General features: G+C 36.0%; 1 protein-coding gene and 1 long non-coding RNA gene across 10 annotated transcripts in view; both read right to left on the bottom strand.

Moving 5' to 3' along the window:
- The window catches only part of mbnl2 (muscleblind-like splicing regulator 2), a 79,265-nt gene extending 75,132 nt beyond the window's left edge, over positions 1–4,133 (bottom strand). For all 9 annotated transcript variants that reach the window (XM_051104841.1, XM_051104836.1, XM_051104844.1 and 6 more), the window contains exon 1: positions 3,879–4,133. The gene's annotated coding sequence lies outside the window, so the exon portion shown is untranslated. The remainder of the gene's footprint in view (positions 1–3,878) is intronic.
- Positions 4,134–22,113: 17,980 nt separating this feature from the next.
- LOC127162067 (uncharacterized) lies at positions 22,114–25,249 on the bottom strand. Its single transcript, XR_007827254.1, has 3 exons — positions 25,165–25,249; positions 23,887–23,975; positions 22,114–22,724 (listed from the first exon to the last, which is right to left on the bottom strand). It is a non-coding gene; the product is annotated as an uncharacterized LOC127162067 (long non-coding RNA).
- Between the last annotated feature and the right edge of the window lie 1,517 nt (positions 25,250–26,766).

Below are 26,766 nucleotides of genomic sequence, written 5' to 3'. Positions count from 1 at the left end.
AACTATACAAATAAATATTAACAAAATATTAAATATTAACATAAATATTAACAATAAGTACAGTAAAACTGCTCATTATGACTGGTTAGGTGTCATTTTTCATATTTCAAAAATAATAATAAAAAAATAATTCAGCTAGTTGCCAACATTTTCACTTTAATTTATTTTAAACTGATGTACTAAAATAACTAAAATAAGAAAGAATAATTTAATAAAAACTAATTATAAAAGTAACAAATTAAAAAAAAGAAAAGAAAAGAAACCTTGAGTGACAACTTAAAGGTGCATTTTTGAGTTGTACAGCAATGAGGAAGATATCATTTAACATCTCCAATAATTTCACTCTTTTCCTCATTGATCATATGACTTGAAAAAGCTTCATATTTTATGCTGCTTTTTGTCCTTTTGAACTTGACAGGATCAACCACCATGTACTTTGATTGCATGGAAAAGATCTGCATGGATTTTCTTCCTACTACCTTCTTTTGAGTTTCACAAAAGAAAGCAAATAACAAGTTCAGAACACTGCAGGGCTGAGTAAATGATGACAAAATCTGCATTTATAAGCAAACGATTCCTTCAAGGCCGTTTCAAAGCCTATCTGCCCTCAAGGAAGTGTTTGTGTTGTCGCAACAAAGACAGACTTTGAATTCTCTCGCACGTCTAACACCTCCGTCAAACGCGGCAGCTCTGCCTGCCTCCAAGGTCTCTGCATCCCCTGGCAACCCATCGCTATGACAATGAGCATCGTTACCGTAGGGCGACGAGGACACGTCCTCCCCTCCCCTACCTTCGTGACAGGAAGCCTCTCGGCGTCACGTGAGGGATGATGCAGTGGGCTAGAAGTGATGAGTCAGACGCCGCTTCACAATGTTTCCATCCCAATCAATAGAACAGCTGTAGCCTCCTGCTTTTAGGGGCTCACGTTCCCGCAGGCGCACTGCAATTATGTGACAGCCAAAGTGCTTTTACAAAAGCAACGGCGAACGATGTTAAAACAATGCACTGCTTAAACGTCAATGAGGCGAGACACACGCTCACACTCAACAGGGCTGCCAACTAACCTTGATAACCCTGACAGTCAACTCTGTGTGATTACACTAAACAGGCCTACCGGTTTAATGTTGTTTATTGCTCAAATTGCTCATTTGGCATATAGAATCAAGGCGGAATGGCAAACGATTCAGTCAAATAATTATACAGGTTTAATTGTTTGCTTTGCGCCACTAGTGTCTACCAAGTTATACAATTAGGCAATGCTATTTCATCAGAGAATGAAATTTAATAGACGAGAATCAATTGCATGCATCTTTCATAAACATGCAACTTGAAGAAATAAAATTTAAGCATTGTTTACCGTCATTAGTAAATTATTTAACCCATGACATCATTCCTGATATAAAGCCAAAACACATGGATTCCCTTTGGAGAGGACGTTAAGCTTATCTAATTGTTTACAGACTGAGACACCGAGCCTAAATATTTGACTTACAAGTTCCAGATTTCCTCATTTATTGAGGCAGCTCTGACTAATACAGCTATTTTATTACATATCACGATTTCAAGCTCGTTTAATGATTGCTTTATCAAATGTGTCACATTGTTAATGTTCTACAGAAATGTAAACCACCTCTGAGCTTCCCGTTTCAGGCTATAATCGATTCCCAGCAGCATGCCGATCTGTCACGATGATGCTATTTGACAGATTTTAGAGAGGTGAACCAAATGAAGTACTACCAGTAGCATAAACGTCCTTGCAATTAATGGCTTGCATTTTTCCTTTGCAAGCAGCTTTGGATAAATTCAGATAAAAGCATTTGATAAATTAATAATGCAAATACAAAAACACAATTTATCAGTATGCATTCATTTAAAAGTTTTGCATGGGATAGGCCTGATGTAAATGCATCTGCGTTTAACCTCCACTGCATTTGCATGAAAAAAATCTAGATCAGGGATCCTCTGAGTGTTGCATTTTAAACCTGGCCTACAACAGCATGCATACTGCACCAAATTAATCCATTTACAGTACACACAGTAGTTTGCACTAGCAGTAGTTTAGCATTAAGATGTGAAAAAGAATTAATACATTTTGCATAACTTAAGCTACTTAAAATGCAATACTAAGTTGACTCACAATTTTCATTTCTTACACGACTTCTTGAAGATCTCCGCTCTTTGTGTTTTTAAAACACGTCTACAGTAAACTGTTCATTACACTGTGATGCAAAACTAAATAACGCTGGTTTCTAAAACCCAAAGGTAACTAATTACCCCCATTAGACATCCTCACTGAGCACGAACCATTATCCTGCATTGAACAGCCATGGTGCGCAGACTATCAGAAAGAGGCTTAATTTACTAAAACAACGAGAAAGGTGCAGTACCTGCTGCGAGGGCAAATAAAAATGAGATCATGGAATTAGATTGCTATTTGGGTCATACTTGCATTATGCTTATTGAGATTTAGCAAAGCATCTTAGCATATATCCTCTTCCATATCTATGTCTCTCAGCACTTTCTCAGGTAACTCACCTTTCATCTGCATGCCTCAGCTAACTAAAAATACTACAGTACGATGATAAGACCATGTTATTTGAACATGCTATGCATTACATGTTACATGAATATGGTGATACAAAGTACATGGTATACTTTTTCCTCATGCGGTCTTCAGAAACCGGCCGACGCGACGCAAGCGTGTGACGCATAGACAGCTGCGTTTATAATGGAAGCGTTCTAGCAGTTGTGTGTTGGTGGTGATGATGATGATGATGATGGTAATAACGCACTAGTTGTCGGGTTCTCACGTGCTCATCTCGCGCACGGGGTGTGGCGCGGGATTTGGGAGCGGTTTCATGACGGGACTAGTCTTGATGTTTGAACCGTATGTCAACCTGTACATATCAAGTAACTGTTATAATCAAAAATGATCCAGGGATTTCCGGGTAATTTATGAACTAAAGTGATTTGGTCGATTTAATTCTCCTCACGCAGCGATGACGCGGGAAAAAGACCAGTATGAACTTGAGCACGTTAAGTCTGAAGTAAAGTCTCATGTTATTATACATGTTTTCTCACAATCTGTGTGTGCGTTAAAGCAAGAAAAACTGTTTTTAAAGTCATTATTTCTTAAAGCCATTATTTCTTAGCTTCGCCGCGAAAATTCGAATAAATAATCCTCACAGAGCGATCCCGCGAACGCTATTTCAGCACAAACAATCATGAAATATGAGCTGTCAACGCTGATTTTTATTTTTAACATTTTTAAGGAATGCAGCGTCTAAGCTAATCTGTTTGACACTAAGAAACAAACTCTTCTTTAAGTCGTATTAGGAGAAATCACGCGTTAGCACGCGTAACGTTTATAAACTGACCTGATATAACGTTATATTCGAATTAATTCCCCTCACGAAGTAACGGTGCGATGACGCGGGAAAAAGGCAACGGCTGTCAACTAAAACAATCGTGAAGAATAAGCTGTCAACGCGTTTTTTCCATCGATTTTAACCGATTCAATGTCACGGTGATTTTACGACGGCCCAGCACGGGAGCGTTCCCGTTTTAACGTTAGCTCATGGGTTTTTCACGTAACCGTGAAAACTTCTAAGTTAGCGCTCTATCGCGTGCTTTTAATTTTTTATTTTGTTTAACTACTTGTTATTTCTCGCTCGGAAACAACAAGGAAACACAGCATTTACCAAACCCAAATGTCGACATCACTGAGCGACGAATCTAACGCTAGCAAAACACGCTCTATCTGCAATGACAAACATTGTACTGACATTTCAGCCTCTCTATCGACAATTAACAGTCTGCGATTAACAAATTTCTCTCTCAATACCTTACAAAATGCTCGAATTGAATCTGCTGCTTACCTGGTTACCATGACCTGCCGCCGCTGTGCTGTTTCTTGACCACAAATCACGCAGACGGCAAATGAAGCTCGATGGGAAACTGCGGCAGATGACTCGTTAAGTCAAGGGAACTAAGGCTTGTTTTTTAACCGAAGCGAACATTCTCGTCGGTCCACGCGAAGCGCGATTTGTCAGGCAACTGGTTTAGATTTTAACGCCGAACTCAAGTTAGTTTACCAAGAAGCTGGTCGTGCAACAAGCTGCTCTGACAGCTCGTGGGAGGAGGGACCAAGTCATGTGACCGGGGAACGGGGGGAGGTTGCTACTTTAAAACATTAATTATACAGTGAATTCATTCAGTAGTCCTATTTTCATCATGTGTATGTCTTAAGGAATTTAAAAAGCTGTTGTTAATGTGTACCTTATGATATGTAGTCAGAAAACCTGTCATGCCTGTAGTGTTAAGTCCCCCCTATTTACAGTCTGAGGTGGTTCAGTCCGAATGAATGTCAGGAGCCCTGGGAAGGGCAAGGGTCTGCTTGTTGCCGTGGAAACAACAGTGAATCTCCCGAGGGTACAATGGATGTGGGCTACAGTGCTGTTAAATCAACAAGCTGAAGGCCTGTTGTTCATCTTAGATGGTGACGATTAGATTCAGATGGGTGAATCTGCAACAGTTTACATGTTAGGATAGTGAGTGAAAGCCCTGTGTGCCCAGAGGCCCCGGTGCCATAATATTATGAAAGTTATTACTTTTAAAACCGGAAGTGCATAATTGAAAAGTAATGACAGCAATTAAAATAATCCATAATAATAAATTATAGACTATGGGGCGGGTTTATGTGAGATAGATTACACAACAACAATGTAAAATGTCAAACAATGGTGCAGTAGTACAAAAAATGTGTACAAAACTGTGAACGCACAAACAAAATTATGAATTTAATGTCACTAACCATTCCTAGTCTGATGTTTTAGCTCTTAGCTTTAAAAGTAACGTCTATATTTTTCTATAAGTTGAGATATAAATGGAAAATGAAGTGAAGTTTAATCATAAAATTTCAAATAATTTCTATTATTGGAGTAAAATCGGTTCATCTAGGGGGAAAATCATTTTGATAGCAAAATCAAACAAGTACTGCATAAAGTAATTAAACATAATCTCTTATAAACATAATAAAGAAAGCTAATAACCTTAAAATGAACGTGGTGAATGCCTTGTGTTTGTTAGCAATTCCCGGGTGGAAAGTGAAGGACTACAAATAGATGTAGGCTATAAAGATGTATTTGTTTTCCAGCTCATCTCTTTCCACTTGAAATAGATTTTTGTTTTTTAATCTATGTAAAAACGCCTCACTTTAATTGGGATAAGTCATGACTCCAAGAAGAATACAAGGCAAGTAATCACCTCAAAAGGTTTAGCATTTAATAAAATACTATTTGAACACTTTCCCATGCTGCAAACTGATAAAGTCATCTACTTTAGAAAAAAAAACTACAGAAAAATGAATATGTCATTCATTAAGACATCTGAGCTAAGAATTGTGATGTATTAGCACTTGGGTGAACCTTTAATCGAGACTTTCTGCATTGAAATAATTGATGTGCCAACCTTTCCGTCCCAGAGGAAAGTCATTAGGTTGGCAGATCATCAATTAACGTCGACTTAAAGGTGACTGAATGGCAACTTAAAAGAAATAAATTATTGCAAATATGTATTGATAGGTATTACGAGGACGAGGACGGTCTTTAATCATATAGCCTGTTGTGTATGTGTAAACACACTAAATAACCTGATGGACTGAAGGGTATTGATTTGATGACGATTGAGGCTGGTTAGAGCATGTCTGGATTTTCTTCTTGTAAGCAGAAGATGAGGGAGTGTGTCAGAAACGTTCCTAGAATGAACCAGAACTCACCGATACTATTACTTTCTCCAGTGCACATGCCATGAGCAAATTAAATTATTAGAAGTCAGAACCCAGTCACCTCATTGCCGGCTGCCAGGTTTGGTGCGCTGTGGAAAATTACTGTCAACACTCTCAAAAATAAAGCTTCCAAAAGAAGGTTTTCACAGCAGTGCTATGGAAGAATGATTCTGGGTTTCCCCAAAGAAGCTTTTAGTCAACAGTTCTTAAAAGATCCCCTTGTTTTCTTAGAAGTGTAATAACCTTTTTTCACTATATGGAAAGTTCCATGGATGTTAAAGGGCTAGTTCACCCAAAAATGAAAATTCTGTCATTAATTACTCACCCCTTAAAGGGGTCATCGGATGCTAAGTTCACTCAATGTGTGTTGGCAGTGTATGTACAAATATACCCTATAATGATAAAAATCCACACAGTGGTTTTTAATTAAACTGTAATAATAATATTCCCTTTTTCAAATCGAGCCATTCTCAGATGCCTGTCGTTGTGGCGTCACACCAACAGAGGCCGCTCCCACGATAGTTGATTGACATGAGCGTCTTACCTCAGACCAGCTGTAACAGTCCGCCCTCTTTGTTTCGATGCCGAGTGAGGTGTTGTGTTGCTGGATGTAATAATGAACATAGTGGTCGTCATTTACTCCCGACATCTGAGCCACTGAAGATGCAGTATATTACGTTTGTTTGTGAAGGGAATGCACCTCCCGATCTACATATATCCTTCTATGTTCGCGCAAATCATTCGTGATCCAACTTCACTTACAGCAGAAGTGAATATAAGGTTTTTTGTTTTTTTTTTAATCTTTGCGATCGTCTTTCCTAATAATGTGCTAGTTAGCAAGTTTAACGGCTAAACACGGCTAAATGCAGCTAAAGTAAACAGGCTCGTCTCTCCACAGAGAGAAGAGAGGGGCGGGGCGAGCAGAGCTCATTTGCATTTAAAGCAGCCTCGACCAGAATTAGATGATTTTTGCAGAGCTCATTTTGACAAGGTAAAAGGGTGTTGTTTTACACTACAATTGAGAATTTTTAACCAAAGTACATTATAGATTTTTCATTAAGACCTTAAAGAATCATCTCAACATGTGGAAAATGGGCATCCAATGACCCCTTTAAGAACCTTGTTCGTCTTCTGAACACAAATTAAGATATTTTTTTAATGAAATCCGAGATCTCTGAATTCTTTTATGAAGCTATGAGAAGCATTTTTCTGTGCATGCATCATGGTACTCTCCAAAATTGCGCTAGGGTGATGCAAAGGAGAAGAATTGTCGAATAAAGTTTTTTTTTTTTTTAACAACAAAAAGTATTCTCAAAGCTTCATAAAATTACGGTTGAACCACTGATGTCACATGGACTATTTTGTCGATGTTCTTGGTACCCTTCTAGACCTTGAACGTAGTTGGACCCTTGCTGTCTATGAAATTCAGAGAGCTCTCAGATTTCATCAAAAATATCTTAATACGTATTCCCAAGACGAACAAAGGTCTTTCAGGTGAGTGATTAATGACAGGATTTTCATTTTTGGGTGAACTATCTTTTTGAAGGTTCTTTATGCCAATAAAAAAACTTTATTTTTAAGGCGCCGTTCACACAGAACACGCCTTTTCTTTTGAAAATGCAAGATTCAGTATTTTAAAAAAGTGCAACACAGATGCCTCCTCCTGTTGCCCTCAAATCAATCAGTTGCCATACCAACCTGCTATGTAAACAAAAGCTTGCACGCTTGCCCCGCCTCCGGAGTCTTCTGATTGGTCTGCTGTTTTGGAACTGACATTGATGAGTGTCGCTGCATGTAAAAGATTAAATTCTTTTAATTTGACACAACATCTTAAAAACACAGATTTTGGGTTCACCAAAGAACCTTTCTTAAAAGAAACCCCTTTTTAATACGTTTTAATAACCTTTTTTCACTATAAAGAAACTTTTGTGGAATGGAAAGTTCCATGGATGTTAAAGCTATTAAAGGCTTCATGCCTTTATTTTTAAGGGCCCATTTACACAGAACGCGTCCTTGCATCTAAAACGTGAGACGGTGTGCTCAGGAATGTTTTTTTAAAAAGTGCGTCAAAAAAAAATCAGTTGCCATGCCAACTTGCTACGTAAACAAAGCTTGCAGCGGTTGCCCCGCCTCCTGGGTCTTCTGATTGGTCCACTCTTTTGGCACTGACATTGATGAGTGGTGCTGCGTGTAAAAGTCGAAATTATATTTTAACTTGACACACCGTATTAAAACCACTGCTCATGTGGAAACAAAACATGCAACATATATGTCTGTCTAGTGCGTTTATTTAGAAAAACAACAAGAAAAGTTGTGCATTTAAATGGAAAAATGCATGAACAGCCCCTAAGAGTGAATGTTACATTTAGATAAACCGATTTTATTAAAGTAACATTTGGTAAAATTGGCTAAATGTGATAAATCTTATTTTTTTTAATTGGCTATGAAACATTTGTTTTTTTACACTCTTAAAAATAAACATTCCTTATTGGTATCTATGGCACTCATGGGACTGTTTTAGTGCACAAAAGGTTCTTTACACTGGAAAAAAGTTTCTTTAGAATATAAAAATGTTCTTCATACTAAGAAAAGAAAATGGTTCTTTTAAGAACTGATCACAGAAAGGTTATTTTAGGAACCAGGAATGGTTTATTTACAGCATCACTGCAAAAAAAAAAAAAAAAAAAAAAAAAAAACTTTTGGAACCATTATTTTAAGAGTGTAATACAGAAGTTTAGCACTTCATTACTATATAGATTGGGAAATAACAAGCAGTATGGGAGGATCTTCAATTAATGTCAGTTTTCATGCTTCCAATAATTCACATCCATCCAATTAGCACATTGTGCCACTGCATTTGGCTTTAAATATGTCATTGCTTATTTTAAACTGAAGCAACAACAGTGTTGCGATTGTGCAAAAGATCTCAATCAGCATTCCTCAAACCCGTAACTGCCGAGCGCGACTTCCTCCCAAACCCTTCCCAGCATTCGGCAGACATCCGCAAACATAAACATCATCACCGCGATCTCCTCCGGGATTAGCCGAGTTACACAAGCGCACAGTTTGCAAATCACCAAAAGTTAAAAAACAATTCTTGGCGAAACATTCCTTCCGTTCGGCCCAGCGTTGGTAGGGAGCTGTTGAATGCGGCCGTAATGACCTAAGTGCGGTCTCTCGCCGTCATGTGAAATAGCATTATTCGAGGAGGTGCGGAGAGACAAACTGCAGCTTATTATGTCGAGTAAGAGTCTAAATAGATCTCTAGAGATGAGTGCTAATTCCAGACTTGTGCATCATCTCCATTTTGGCAAAGTGCATCAGACGCGCCACCTTGAACGATCAACAGGACGTGGAATAACATTGTGTTGCTAAATTTAAGGCCCATTAAATTTTAACACAGTGCATCGAACGCCAAAAAACATCATCTGAAAATAAATAGCCATTAGTAAGACAGTCAGAACGCGATTCAAATGGCCATTTCGGGAGTTGTTTTGATGTGAGTCAAAGCTTCGCTGGCGGTGAGATGTAAAGGAGGTTTGGTGGTTAAGCTTCTCTGTTGAAAGGTCACCCGTCCGTGGCTTTGAGCTTTAAACGCTCACCAAACCCCACCACATCGATTCATAAAAACCCTACTACGTTACACTCGGCGTGTGAATTTCATTTCAAACACAGAGTGACCTTTTAATACTCTCCCAGTGGTTGTCAGTTTAAGTGACAGTCACAGTCTAAGCTTTTAATACTAATCCTCTAGTAAATAAAGGTAGACCAAAACATATGTGTAGACTGTGTCTTTACTCCAGCTCAGTTTTGTGCATTGTTATGTTTCAAAATGTAAATAAGGAAACACACTGCATTGTCAGCATTGCAGTAAGAGGTGGGGCTGCTTTATCCACCACGCATTCATGCATGCATGTGTAAAGAATGCATCTGGCCTGCAATAAGCAGGGGACAGTTGTCAAATATATGTTTAAATCTACTTACAGTCTTAAAACCATAATTCTGCTGCCCTTTGTTACATGCCAAATACGTTGCACAAGTAAAGTTTATTTAAATAACAATGCACATAGTTTGAAATCAGCTTTTATAGAATAGTACTGCAGTGATTATGTCTTACATTTCAATTTATAGCTTAATTTGAAAATTATTCCCTAATATATTCCAATGAGGCTCACTGGAAAAATTAACCATGTAGTGAAATTTCTGCAAAATTACATTTTATTACATTGGTTGTTGTAACACGGAAGTTTGAAGATTAAATATCCTGTACTATAAGCAGTGCTAAAGTTTAAACCAATAAAGTTTAAAAATAATGTGCGATAAGTGCTGGTTAGTAACTGATTGAATGTAATCTGGATTACATAATCAGAATCCAAAAATAAAGTACTTGTAATTAGATTATATTATTTTAGATTATATTATCAAACACATTGACATGCACAAGCTCACATTATTTGGGACCCTGGACCACAAAACCACAAAAAGTCTTTTTTTTTTATTTTTAATGGAGATTTATACATCATCTGAAAGCTGAATAAATAAGCTTTCCATTTATGTATAGACAGTATTTGGCTGAGATACAACTATTTGAAAATCTGGAATCTGAGGGTGCAAAAAAAGTAAATGTTTATGTAAAATTTTAAGTTTACTCAACTCAAATATCCACGTTTTCATGTAGTACAACTTAACATTTCATATTAACTAAACTTAACATTTTAAGGCAGCACGAACACTTACTTTTTTAAGTTGAAACAACTTTTTTTTTTTTTTTTTTTACAGTGTTGAGAAAAGCACCTTTTAAGTTGTTCAAATGAAGTTCTTAGCAATGCATATTACCAGACAGAAATTAAGTTTTGATATATTCACGGTAGGAAATTACAAAATATCTTCATGGAACATGATCTTTACTTAATATCCGAATGATTTTTGGCATAAAAGAAAAATTGATAATTTTGACCCATACAATGTATTATTGGCTATTGCTACAAATATACCCGTGATACTTAAGACTGGTTTGTGGTCCAGGGTCACGTTTCTCATTTACATGTAATGCAGGGATCCCCAAACTTTTGTTTTTTGTCAGCTGAACATCTTTCACCTAATATATTTTCTTAAAGTACCCCTAAGATTTTAAAGTAATAATATTAATGGTTCTCTGACATTGGTTAATAGTCACATGACATCCATTTAAATATTTAAAATAGTTTTTTATTTTGAATTTTGATCGATTTTTTGATTTTGATTGTTGTTGTTTACAATAACTACAATAACTGACTAGTTTGTAAGGAATCTACCCAGCACTACATACAACATACACTAAACCCAACGCTAAATAGTTTAACAAAATCAAACGAGACATAACGCAACTGATAAAGCAACTCTGACATATTTGTTTGCTTCTACATGTTTTTAAACCTCTTTTATGGTGACTTCCATGGAGCCAAACTGAGCTAACAAGCAAGTTTACTATGTCAGAAAAACCATGTTGTTTATGTGACTGTCAAAATGTATTAATTTACAAATCATACACTGTAAAAGTGGGTCATAACGTAGTATTGTACAATGAACTGTACGAAAATAAGTCCTTTTTAATCAATAATCTGCCAATTAATCACAACTGGTGTGAAAATGAATAAAACTTGTTGATGTTTTACTGCCTCTAGTGTTCATTTTGGCTGGAAACTGCAGTAAAATATACATATATAGGTACGTTTTTAAAAAAATGTAGAGTGTATGTTTTTCAGACAGCCTACAGTTGCAACATATTTGTCTGCAAATCCCATGTGAGCAAATCAACAACAACTGTGGCAAGGAACTATTTAGAATATTGATTGCGCTACATGATGTCATAGACTTGCGTAGCTCTAGTTATTATTTGATCTCAATTAATTTTCAATGTTTTTGGCCTCTCATACTAATAACTGTGAATAATGGAGTGCTATTCTGCAAATTTGTATCCAAATCTTTCTCATTTTCATCTGAGTTATATAAATAATACAGAAGACCAGGAAAGAGGCAGCATGCAATTTGCCCTCCATAACCTCTCATGGCACAACGAGACCCCTGAGCGCCTCCAAGAGAAAAATGGCACCGCTTCACTTGAACAGCAATGTCGACATTACCCCATCCAAGGAGCTGATGCAAAAAGCGTGACAGACGGCTGAGAGGTTCAAGAAGCCGAATGGAATTCATTAAAATGATAATTCCAATGGTTTTCATTAAAAACAAAATCTCAAAACTATGCCAATATGCTTGTGCTTGTTTCCATGCAGCGTTAACAGCAGACGCAGAAACTCTTCTGGATATGAAGTGCACTTATCAGTGAAGCTTTAATGGCCATCATGTGCAGGGCGATCCTCAAGAGACGAATGGATCGATTGAGCTGCGGAGGAGAAGAACGGAGACTCCAGGAGAACATTAAAGGAATAGTTCACCTCGTCATCATTTACCAACCCGTGTGTCATTCCAAACCCATTTTCTGGAGAAACTGAGGAATCTTCATGCAGTTATTTTTCCTAAATGACAGTCAGTGGCCAAGGTTCAAAAGGGACATCTAAGTCTCTTCTGTTTCACAAATAAGAGAGAATAAATAAACGGCAGAATTTTAATTTTGGGATGAACTATTCAAAATCACAAGAAGTGTGTTATAATTGTTCTCCAGTGTATTATTTCCCCTTAAAGAACCTGGCGGTAATATGTTGATTGGGGTTTGTAGCCATGTTAATGGTGGCTGCGTCTGAATCTTATATATTGTTTTTTACATCTGTTTGGGAAAACAGCTTGACCTTTGCGATCTAGCTGGCAGCGTTTGAGACAAAACCACTTCTAAACTGAAATCTCAAGCTAACCCACGCACATTGACAGCAAATATGCATCCTTAGGGTCATCTTATTCATTTTATCCAAAGAAATTCTACTTTTAATGAGTTGCAACATTTGCGAATGAACACGTCTTGCCTCTAACTCTCATCCTCTTAGTTGTGGCTGAGGTCGCTCGGGTAAAGATGTTTCCGTTTATCTGAATAATTTTTCTTTTTTAGGGATGGCGTGACGTGAGATTGACGCCTTTATAGCTGGTTTACAGTGCTTTCTGCTCTTTCTCAATCTACAGTATTACAATTCATCCTCTGACAAGCGAATGAAACCGAGTGTCTGCAGTGATTGGTTGCTTCCGTCCTCACATAGATGGAGACATAATTATATGTAACATAATACCTTACAGGCTCATGTGATTCATATGTATTGATGCAGGAATAGAGTTGCTGAGAAAAAAACTCTATATTTACAGACAGGAATAATTATGGGTAATTATTAATTAATAAAATTAGTAAATCATTTTCAGGCTCTTCATGATCACCATCACTGTCAGTCCTTACGCTTTTTTCCCTAAATTAAAAGTCGAACTGTGCAATAATAGAAAAGATTAAAAGCATTTAACTGCAAAACCATGAAGCAGTTTATTAAGGGAATTTATCCAAGCTGCTGATTTTTGAGATCTGTGATTACGTTTAGAAAGAGAAGGTAGGAGAATGGAAAAAAAGAGCTATGAAAGTGGAGTAAAGGAGTAAACAAACAGCAGGGCAGGTAGTGTTCTATCATTCTGTGCACTGTCAATTAGATCAGTCGATTACATTGATTGAGATGCTGCACCTGTGCATTTAACCCCCTCTGCGTCTCTTCCCTTGAGTATTACACCCATCCATTTGCTGATGGATGGAAGGATTTCCCATCACCGTCGATGACCCGTCTGACCTGGATTAAGACTTAACAGACGATGCAATATTACAGAATTGTTGAGCATCAGAGGTGGGAATCATTAGACCCAGAGGAGGTTGGGTAACGCTTCAACACCAGCGCTTCTCAGCCGGCGGGGCACGACCCAGAAATGGGTCACAGGTCTGTTGAGATGAGTATGATAAGCATAGAAATGCATTTTAACTTTCATTAAAAAATATGAAATGTTATGTATGTATAAATGTATAATTGTTCATTTATTATGTACTTAAATATTAAGCATATATATAAACTGGAAGGGATTGATATTTATATACTGCATGAATCTTTAACGCAAATCACATTTTTCACAGAACTACTTCCAAATACAAACACCACCCCTGACACACTTATGCAACTGAGTTGTGAAAACAACCCACTGGTTAAGAGGTAATCAGTACATTCCTGTTAGTTCAGAGGTCATTCCAAAACACTGTAAAATTTACGAGCTGCTGATATGAATCATTCCTGAACATATGTATGTGTATGTGTGTTTTTGCATGCATGCACATACCAGATGAAATGTTATTCCTGAGATGAGAAAGTGAGTTTAATGTCTGGCCATTGCAGCTCACTACAGTGTCTTAAGGCTCCTTCGGTGTGAAATATTAATGCAGCTACTGCAGACCCAATGATCACCATCAGATGAGAGGAGCAGACCACTGCAGGAGAGACTCGCATCTGCATATACTACAACTCAACACACGCATGGAGAACCTGATTCACGACAGCAGATTATAATTCTATGTCATTTTAAAAGAAAGCTGTATTTAGAAAACTGATGTTTTTTGTATTAATTTTAAAGACTGCTAGCTTTAATCTGTACTGAGACATTTGATAACACAGGCAGTCAGATAGAACGATAGAATGACAGAGCGACAGATGATAGATAGATAGATAGATAGATAGATAGAATAACAGAGATATAGATAGATAGATAGATAGATAGATAGATAGATGATTGATAGATAGATAGATAGATAGATAGAGTAACAGAGATATAAATAGATAGATAGATAGATAGATAGATAGATAGATAGATAGATAGATAGATAGATAGATAAAGGGTTGGATGGATAACAGATAGAACGACAGAACGACAGATAGATAGAACGATAGGACAATAGATAGAACGATAGGACAATAGATAGAACGTTAGATAGGACAATAGATAGATAGATAGATAGATAAAAGGTTGGATGGATAACAGATAGAACGATAGAACGATAGATAGATAGAACGATAGATAGAATGATAGATAGATAGATAGATAGATAGATAGATAGATAGATAGATAGATAGATAGATAGATAGGACAATAGATAGATAGATAGATAAAAGGTTGGATGGATAACAGATAGAACGATAGAACGATAGATAGATAGAACGATAGATAGAATGATAGATAGATAGATAGATAGATAGAATAACAGAGATATAGATAGATAGATAGATAGATAGATAGATGATGATAGATAGAATAACAGAGACATAGATAGATAGATAGAATAACAGAGAGATAGATAGATAGATAGAATAACAGAGATATAGATAGATAGATAGATAGATAGAATAACAGAGATATAGATAGATAGATAGATAGATAGATAGATAGATAGATAGATAGATGATTGATAGATAGATAGATAGATAGATAGGTGATTGATAGATAGATAGATAGATAGATAGATAGATAGATAGATAGATAGATAGATAGATAGATAGATAAACAGAGATATAAATAGATAGATAGATAGATAGATAGATAGATAGATAGATAGATAGATAAAAGGTTGGATGGATAACAGATAGAACGACAGAACGATAGATAGAACGATAGAACGATAGATAGAACGATAGATAGATAGATAGAATAACAGAGATACAGACAGATAGATAGATAGAATAACAGAGATATAGATAGATAGATAGAACGATAGATAGATAGATAGAATAACAGAGATATAGATAGATAGATAGATAGATAGATAGAGTAACAGAGATATAAATAGATAGATAGATAGATAGATAGATAGATAGATAGATAGATAAAGGGTTGGATGGATAACAGATAGAACGACAGAACGACAGATAGATAGATAGATAGATAGGACAATAGATAGAACGATAGGACAATAGATAGAACGATAGGACAATAGATAGGACAATAGATAGATAGATAGATAGATAGATAAAAGGTTGGATGGATAACAGATAGAACGATAGAACGATAGATAGATAGAACGATAGATAGAACGATAGATAGATAGATAGAACGATAGATAGATAGATAGATAGATAGATAGATAGAATAACAGAGATATAGATAGATAGATAGAATAACAGAGAGATAGATAGATAGATAGATAGATAGATAGATAGATAGATAGATAGATAGATAGAATAACAGAGATATAGATAGATAGATAGATAGATCAACAGAATGGTGGATAGATAGATAGATAGATAGATAGATAGATAGATAGATAGATAGATAGATAGATAGATGATTGATAGATAGATAGATAGATAGATAGATAGATAGATAGATAGATAAAGGGTTGGATGGATAACAGATAGAACGACAGAACGACAGATAGATAGATAGATAGATAGATAGATAGATAGATAGATAGATAGACAATAGATAGAACGATAGGACAATAGATAGAACGTTAGATAGGACAATAGATAGATAGATATATAGATAAAAGGTTGGATGGATAACAGATAGAACGATAGAACGATAGATAGAACGATAGAACGATAGATAGATAGATAGATAGATAGATAGATAGATAGAACAATAGATAGAACGTTAGATAGGACAATAGATAGATAGATAGATAGATAGATAGATAGATAGATAGATAGATAGAACGATAGATAGAATGATAGAACGATAGAACGATAGATAGATAGATAGAATAACAGAGATATAGATAGATAGATAGATAGATAGATAGATAGAGAATAGTGGATAGATAGATAGATAACAGAATGATAGATAGATAGATAGATAGATAGATAGATAGATAAAGGGTTGGATGGATAACAGATAGAACGACAGAACGACAGAACGACAGATAGATAGATAGATAGATAGATAGATAGGACAATAGATAGAACGATAGGACAATAGATAGATAGATAGATAGATAGATAGATAGATAGATAGATAGATAGATAGATAGATAGATAGATAGATAAAAGGTTGGATGGATAACAGATAGAACGATAGAACGATAGATAGATAGATAGATAGATAGATAGATAGATAGATAGATAGATGATAGAACGATAGGACAATAGATAGAACATTAGATAGAACAATAGATAGATAGATAGATAGATAGAGTAACAGAGATATAAATAGATAGATAGATAGATAGATAAAGGGTTGGATGGATAACAGATAGAACGACAGAACGACAGATAGATAGATAGATAGATAGATAGATAGATAGATAGATAGGACAATAGATAGTACAATAGATAGAACGATAGGACAATAGATAGAACGTTAGATAGGACAATAGATAGATAGATAGATAGATAGATAGATAGATAGATAAAAGGTTGGATGGATAACAGATAGATAGATAGATAGATAGATAGATAGAACGATAGAACGATAGATAGAATGATAGATAGAATGATAGATAATGATAGATAGATAGATAGATAGATAGATAGATAGATAGATAGATAGATGGATAGAACGATGGGACAATAGATAGAACGTTAGATAGGACAATAGATAGAATGATAGATAGATAGATAGATAGATAGATAGATAGATAGATAGATAAAAGGTTGGATGGATAACAGATAGAACGATAGATAGATAGATAGATAGATAGATAGATAGATAGATAGATAGAACGATAGAACGATAGATAGAATGATAGATAGATAGATAGATAGATAGATAGATAGATAAATAGATATATAGATAGATAAAAGGTTGGATGGATAACAGATAGAACGATAGATAGATAGATAGATAGATAGATAGATAGATAGATAGATAGAACGATAGATAGAATGATAGATAGATAGATAGATAAATAGATATATAGATAGATAAACACACTACATTAAATACACACACACACATTCTAAATAATACAAAACATCATTTGTTAAGTTTGTTAAACCATCATTCACTGTCTGCTCTGATGAGTTCAGTTCTGTTGCTATGGTAATTGTTTCATATCATTAATATTTAGATTAATTAGTTTAAATTTCTGTCACAAATGCACGCATAAACAGAGTGATGTATGTGTACGGGACATAATACTTATGTTTAACCCCAGAGCAGGATAGCAAACATTCATATGATGTTTGTTTCTGCAGGGATTCACCATGAATCCCACAGCAAACGTGGGCGTGTGTGACCCCACATTGAATATATAACCGTCGTGTGCATAAAGCATGCTGTATAAAACATGGTGAGAGAGAAATATAGACAGTGAAGACCAGGAGACACACAAAATACTCAGATCTAGGTGGGTAAAGATGGTTAGAACAACAGCAGAAGAAATTTTTCTGTGGTTGGCAACAGCGAGGGCGTGAGAATGAAAAAAGAGAGAGGAGACTTACTGAAATGGGGAGGAAAGCCAATGGCAAGCCAACCCACGCAACACCTACATCCCCCATCAGGCACACGCACATACATACAGCATGAATACTGAGAGATTTCCAGAGACGCATAAGTGTGCACTTACATGCTCCTACATACAACACATGCAAGTGCATAGACGTGAACACTTGGCTAGTGCGTTTGTCCCTTTGTAAATACTGATTTCATCATTTTCATTTAATAGTTCACCCAAAAATATTTTTTTTTCCTGAAAATGTCTTCGCCCTCGGGCCATCCAAGATGCAGATGAGTTTGTTTCTTTATCAGGTTCGGAGAAATGTAGCATTGCATCACTTGCTCACAAATGGATCCTCTGCAGTGAATGGGTGCCGTCAGAATGAGAGTCCAAACAGCTGATAAAAACATCACAATAATCCACAAGTAATCCACACCACTCCAGTCAATCAGTTAACATCTTAAACTGTTTTCTAAGAAACAAATCAAACTTTAAGGCTTTTTAACGTTTTTAACTTCAAATCATCACTTCCAGCTAAAAAAAAAAAAGAGTCTGTAATCCATAATTTTGCTTTCTTGAGTGAAAAAGTCCATCTCCTGTTGTCTCTCACATCAACATCCACCTGCTGTTTTGGACTGTTTTAGCTTGTAAACAGTGCTTGATCTGTGCAGATTTCTCTCCTGATTCAGACCAGGCCACTTTTTCACAGGAGGAAGTGTTATTATACATTATGGACTCATATTTTAGTTAAAACTGTCTTAATAATAGATTTGTTTCAGCTTTTGGCCTCTCAAGATGTTAATTAATGGACTGGAATGGTGTGGATTACTTGTGGATTATTGCAATGTTTTTATCAGCTGTTTGGACTCTCATTCTGACAGCACCCATTCACTGCAGAGGATCCATTGGTGAGACAGTAATGCAATGCTACATTTCTCCAAACCTGATGAAGAAACAAACTCATCTACATCTCAGATGCCTTAGCAAATTTGCATTTTTGGGTGAGCTATTCCTTTATTTCTTCAACAACATTACAGGTTTTTTTTTACATTTTCCCACTTGCTCATTATATAAACCTGGTATATAAAGTGTAACTTTAATTTCTCTAGTAACATTTTGAAACTAAACAACATGGGAAATGATGCTTGCAAAACAAAAAAACATTTGCATTGGCACACAGTAAGTTACTTCCATTAAAACAGTTGTTTTATCATTTAGATATTAAGACATCAACATGCAGACCAACAATTTATGCCCACCATAGCAACAAATCGCACATTTATGCTGCATTAGGAGTTGCATTCTGACACATTTCAGGGTAAAATCTCTCTTACAGCATTAACACATGCATACTTGCAAAGATTATGTTTCAGGCCTGATAAACACCAGCTGATTTATACATCCAGCCTGTAACAAACATATTCTTTGTCGATGCTACTAAGCATCTAAATGCATAACAAGGCCGCAGCCCCCAATGCAGTTGATCGTTTTATGGCTGTTTGTGCGATGCGGGGCACTAAAAGGCCAGTTCGACAGCAGGTAGCCGAGCACTATTTGTGGGCGTAATGGCACAGCAAGATGATGATACGCTGCCGTGCCAAGATAAGTGCTGTTTACTGCAAGCTTCGTCACTTATGGTGTCCCCACCTTCTGTCTAAGTGTGAAAATCTAAAAATCAAAGCAGGCGGCCCGCGGCGCTGCGACGGGTCCCTCCTGAGCCGATCTGAGGGCTCGTTCTGATCTGAGATCGCGACAATCAGAGGCTGGATCCGCATATAGATCCAGCGCCTTCTGATGCTGAAACCCGGCCTGCCCTTCAGTCTGGCCTGCTTTTCAATGTGCTCTCATTTTCTAGTCACCTAAAATAGGCCATCGGATCCTATTTTAGTCAAACCACAGTCTATCATGCTCGGAGGATTTCACTCGGCCAAATCACCACCGTGATTGCTTGATTTTTCAGTGACAACGGACAGGTTTATGCACCAATTAATACATAAAACTAATATTTCAGCGCAAGGTTTAAATTTTTAAACTTTTAAAATTCCTTTAAGTTTTAATGTGACTAGCCGGTTTTCTTTGTTTTAAGTTGCATAATAAACTAAATTTTACATGTTAGATCTCCAGTGTTTGAGGTAAGGGGTAAAAATGATCAGATTAAAACAGTAGCGCAGAGATTTTGTAGCATTTTTTTAAATTATTTTTTTATATTTAAGTTTTAGTAATCCTATTTATTTTTACATGTTTTTTGTAACATCTGTATAGCTGTTTTTAATTTTTATTCTAGTTCGGTACATTAGTACATCAAGTTAGACAAAATGAAAATTAGAATCAAATGTAAACAAGTACAATTAAAATAAATGTAAGTTTCTTTTCAGTTAACCATTCATTAAAGACATTAAAATTAAATATTTAAAAAAATATATAAAACTGTGTCTTGTTCATAATGTAGTGCCTATCTGTCTATCTATCTATCTATCTATCTATCTATCTATCATTTAAGTGTGAGTATTCCTCCCTCTAGTGGTCAAACTAGAGCACTTTCCCCTAAGGTCTAAGATACTAAACAGAGTCTCTTTTAAACTCTTTAATGATTTCTTAACCGCAGGGGTTCCTAATCTGTTTTCTCAGCTGATCTTCTTATCTAAATTATTTACTAAAGGACCTCTAAAATTTCAAGTCATGCTGTAACCTTTCAGTAAATTACGAATAATAATGATTTTTAATGACAAATAATTTAACGACTCCTTTTGTATTAAAGAACGAATTACTCAAGAGTTGCCCCAAAATGCATTCGGACACTTAAATCGATTTAAAAATGTCACTAAATAATTAAAAAGCAAGTGTCAAAATAGTAGTTGGTTTAATCTGAAACACACACACACACACACACACACACACACACACACTTGTCTGGTTTATTATCCTTGTGGGGACTCTCCATAGGTGCAATGGTTTTTATACTCTCCACACTGTATTTTCTATCCCCTAACCCTAACCCTTACAGAAAACTTTCTACATTTTTACTTTCTCAAAAAAACTCATTCTGTATGATTTATAAGCTTTTGTACCCATGGGGACCTCAAGCCAGTCCCCACAATGTCAAAAATTTCAGGTTTTACTATCCTTGTGGGGACATTTGGTCCCCACAATGTAGCAAAAACAAGTACACACACACACACACACACACACACACACACACACACCCTATGCTGAAAATTAAGACAGTGCGTAATGTCTGACTGTGTTTATGTTTACAGCTAATGCTGTGAACTTGAATTTGACCTGTGAATTAGTTAGCATTAGCTTTTCTCTCACGAATGTCCTGCAGTTTCACCATAATCCACTAGAGGTTGGCAAACGCTTGTCTACAGCAACAGTCACGATCCCTCATTTCATATCGCTTATTTACAATCTTTATCGCCCAGTGTTTGCAGTCAGCAAGATGCATCACATTCAGCTCATGAAATGGCTCAGTTACCTTTCAAGAAATGACATGTTTGCTATCGCAACAGCAAGTTTGTAAGGAACAGGCCTTATTATTTCTTACAAAAATGTCCTGTGGTATTCCATATGATAATACATCAAAAGAACCACATACGATTTGTGTGGTAATTGTGTAGTATTGTGTTGTTTTTTGGGACATTTTACCACAGAATTTTGTTGTACAGTATGTAATATTCCTGTGGTAACGTGTGGTATTACTTCCACATTTCTGTAGTATTTACCACAGGATTCTGTGTTGTACAGTATGTAATATTGCTGTAATATTCTTGTTATTATAGTCATATTTCTGCAGTAATACTAGGACTATCCTGTAATAAACCTGTGGCCCTTAATTGTTATATTTTTGGAGTATTCTGTGGTATTCCTTTAACCTTTTAAGTGAGGGTAAACTGTAAACCCCAATAAGCCTTAAAAACATTGAGTACAAGTAACTCAAAACTTGTGACTTTTATTGAACAGAATTTTCTTAACCGCTTCCATTTAACACAGTGAAAATGAATATTTAAAATACAACAATATATTGTTAATTGTGGAAAATTAATTTCTACACACTGTAGAGTTTAAACATTTTCCACAACACCACAAAACTTTTACAACCTCAAAATGCAAAAGCATTTCATTAACAAACATCAAATGCAGATGTACTTTGGTACATTTCGATAAATGAAATAAGTCTTTTAAACCTTTTAAAACAAAAGCCTTTTTTGCCCTAAATTGCCCAACCTCATCACTAACAAGAGTCAAGTAAATGTGTTATATCAAGGAAAACCTGTAAAGGCAATGTGTACAAGGATATCTGGCTTTAAACTGAAAAGAACAAGACCGCAGCAACAGTAAAATGACAAATGCAAACATTTTACAAAATTATTTCTTTTTACGGGTTTACATTCAATAACTGCTGTTAGTGATAAGGCCAAAAAATTAGAGCAGACAGTAATTGTGCAAACAAGTGTCACTCATTCAAAAGATGAGAATCCCTGATGTCAGCTGTGTTGTAGTTTGGATCTAGATCTAGCAAACGATCCCCTGAACATCTCCAAGATCTGGTTCATCAGACTCCTCCTGAATAAATAAGAGAGAGATACAAACAGAAATTAATAACCATTATCAAGTCTAATATCACGTTTATTTAAACATTGTGTTAATTACACAACAGGTTGTGTCAAAGCAACTTTACAGTATTAAATAGGACAATAGTGTCTCAATAATGCAATGGTTCCATGTTGCAGCAAAGTCAGATTGCAGAGGACTCATCTGGGTCTTAAAGCTGCATTTAAACTGCATTTTTAATCTTCAGTCCGCTGACTACCCTTGAAATCCACTGTATGGAGAAAAATCCTGGAATGTTTTCCTCAAAAACATTAATTTCTTTTTGACTGAAGAAAGAAAGACATGAACATTCTGGATGACATAGGGGTGAGTAAATTATCAGTAAACTGTGATTCTGGAAGTCAACTAATCCTTTTAGTACAGCCATGTTAAATTTGTTTAGGTCAGAAAGCAAGGATTAGGAATAAACCATTGAACACTACAGATGTTTATATACTCCACAAGACAAAATAATATCTAATTTAAATGACCATGTTCAAAAGTTTACATACCCTTGAATCTCAACACTGTGTCATTTCCTGAATGATTCACGACTGTTTTTATCTTTTTTATCTTAAGTTTCTTGTTTGTCCTGAGCAGTTCATCTGATTGCTGTTCTTCAGAAAAATCCTCCAGCTCCTGCACATTGTTTTTTCAGCATCTTCTACATATTTGAACACTTTCCAAATGTGACTGTATGATTTTGAGATCCATCTATTTAACAATGAGAACAACTGAGGGACTCATACATAAGTATCAGTAAATGTTTTCACCTTTTGTAATAGCTAAGTAGGCAACACAATGCATTAGGAGCCGGGGGGTGTAAACTTTTGAACTGGAATGTTTTGAATGTGTACATTTTTCTTGTTTGATTATTCAAATGGAGTTTTGAATGGAGTCATTTTTATAAATTCAGTCATTATTTGGTCCTGTGGAGTTTAAATAAACATCTGTTTTGTAAAATATTCAGGTCGGTACTAAATAAAAAAAATAACATTTTGGGTATTCTGCAAGGGGTATGTAAACTTATGAGCAAGACTGTACATGATCATTGTACATTAAACTTAACATTAAACTTACATTAAACTCAAAGCCTAAAAAAGCCTAGTTCCTTAAATAAAAGTTAGAAACTTACTTTCTTTAGTAGAACACTAAAGACCCATGATCCCTTGGTCACTAACACCCTTGCTGGTCCACTCGTGCTTGGTGATGTAGTGAGGTCTTCTGAAACAAAACGATTGGTCTTTGTAAGAAACTAAACATTATTTAAAACATTACTCACATAATGACATACAGTACTTGTCTAGTTTGTAAACATTACAATTTGTCTGCATTAATGTGCTCGAAAATACAGTAAAACACTAATAGTGTCAAAGAGTTTTAAAATAACTGTTTAAACTGTTTGTAAAATACATTTTAAAATGTAATTTACTGCTGTGGAGCAAAGCTGAAACTTTATTAACATTATTAAAAAAAAATAAGTATATTAGAATGATTTCTTACACTGCCAAATCATGCTGGCACCTACAGTGAAAGAAAAGAAAATGTCAAGGTTTAATCCTCCATCAAAAACATTCAATCTGAATTCCTTATACTTACAGTACAGTTCATTACTAGGTAGACCTGCCACAAATTTATATATATATATATATATATATATATCTCGTAATTTTACAACGTGGACTTCTGCTTCAATAGCTACTACAGGCAATCTAAGGTAAAACTATATCTGCACTACAAACCAGCGTGTTGTATATAGAATAATACATGAATTAAACTAAGAAATACCTATTTGCAGTATCAAGCATCAAAACAGACCGTTTTCAATTCAATTTACAAATGGATGTGTCTCTTGTACGTGTAACTCCTGTTACTGTGAATGTACAGTACAGTAAAACTCTAAGGCTCTAGTAACAGAACTCCCGCCTTCTAAATGACAGTGTAAATAAAAGAGAAGCTGCTGCTAAGTTACACGCTGCTGTTCTGGTAAACACGAGACAAAAAGATATTATACATTAACTGGACCAAACTAAAATTGACGTCGTTTAACGTTCTTTGAATAACGTTATATAAAACGTTCCTTTTCTAGCAGCTTCGCCTCAAATGGCTCTTTCAAGTAAAGACCGTTCACTCGTCACTCATATTTGTGCTCTCATACACATACAACACGACCTTTGGGCGACTACATGGTATTTAATTTTATTCGTCAGCACATTAATAGATGTACTGCCATGTAAGTTTAATTCATATTTCCCCTTTAAACGGCATACAATTTCATAGCAGTATTCCTCCTTGCACCGAATATAACCGTGTTTACCAAGTCTTACAATTACTCCATAAAACGACTAGAAACGGCCACATTTTTTTCAAAAGCCTTCTTAAAACACATTTAAAATATATATTAAACACTTACTTTGAGACTACTGATGATTGTCGTCCAAACGTTAAGAGCACAGATCCAACCTGCTGCAGATTCAGTCAGCGTTTCCCTCAAGTAGTGATGGGTCGTTCTTGAACGATTCGTTCATTTTGAACGAATCTTTAATGTGACTCGGGACGAAAGAGTCGCCTCGGGGAGTGATTCGTTCAGTCGCGCATGCGCAACATCCTATTAGGTTCTGTACCGGAATTAGTTCACCTGTTTTAGAGTCGTTCGTTCACCTTATGGGGCTGTCACGTGATGAACGAACGACTCAAACCCGAAGACTCAAAAGATGAACTAATCAATTCTCCTTCCGGCTCAGGCTGCATAGGTTAACATTACAGGGCTGTCACGTGATGAACGAACGACTCAAACCCGAAGACTCATAAGATGAACTAATCAATTCTCCTTCCGGCTCAGACTGCATAGGTTAACATTACGGGGATGTCACGTGATGAACGAACGACTCAAACCCGAAGACTCAAAAGATGAACTAATCAATTCTCCTTCCGGCTCAGACTGCATAGGTTAACATTACGGGGATGTCACGTGATGAACGAACGACTCAAACCCGAAGACTCAAAAGATGAACTAATCAATTCTCTTTCCGGCTCAGGCTGCATAGGTTAACATTACGGGGATGTCACGTGATGAACGAACGACTCAAACCCGAGGACTCGAGAGATGAACTAATCAATTCTCTTTCCGGCTCAGACTGCGTTGGTTAGCTAATTGGGCTGTCACGTGATGAACAAACAACTCCAATCCGAAAACCTGTCAGATAAGAGGCGAGGTGAGCGAATCATAGACTAAAGACCCAGGTAAACAATGAATGAATCTTTTTTTGTTTCTTATAGCATTATAGTTTTGTTTTGTTTGTAGTGTGATCAACGTTTGTGTAAGCAGTAGATGTGTTAGGGAGGTAAAACGTAATATTTTAATTATATTTTCCTAAAATGAACGAAATGACTCGAAAAAAGATTCGTTCATTTTGCTGAACGAGACTCAAAGGACCGAGTCGGTAAAATGATCCGAACTTCCCATCACTACCCTCAAGAAGAGTCGATTCCCGCCGGCGCCTTCACCACGCGGGGGCTTCTCCAATGGCGTTAGATTTGGCGCATGTTTGGTAAACCAGCGCGTGAAGCTCGTTACCGCCACCTGCTGCTTTGAAATGTCATCCAGTAATATATGAAGACTTTGCTTCCAAAATGCGATAAACGACCTTTTTTATTTTTATTTATTTATTTATTTATTTATTTTTTTTTACAAAATTGAGTTTCTGCCAAAATCAGTATTGTATCTGGTCGGTATTGAAAAGGCCGTTTTTAATCTTACGCAAAATGCAATATCTGCCGTGTTTTTCTCTCTTAAAATATATATAAAGTGTGTACATGCACACATTTGATCTTACAATGTGTGTACACTAAAGTCCACAGCAACATTAATATTTATAAAAATGGTCTTTAACATGAAAACAGATGTATGCACTTTTGATTATTGAGTGCAGCAGGTTTTTGGAAATTTAAACCATTCTTGTCGCTTGCTGTTCTAAAGTAAATGATTTTGACGTTGACTGCTATATTTTAATGA

This window comes from Labeo rohita, unplaced genomic scaffold, assembly GCF_022985175.1.
Source record: "Labeo rohita strain BAU-BD-2019 unplaced genomic scaffold, IGBB_LRoh.1.0 scaffold_83, whole genome shotgun sequence".
Taxonomy (NCBI): domain Eukaryota; kingdom Metazoa; phylum Chordata; class Actinopteri; order Cypriniformes; family Cyprinidae; genus Labeo; species Labeo rohita.
This window is presented reverse-complemented; position numbering and strand designations above follow the sequence as displayed.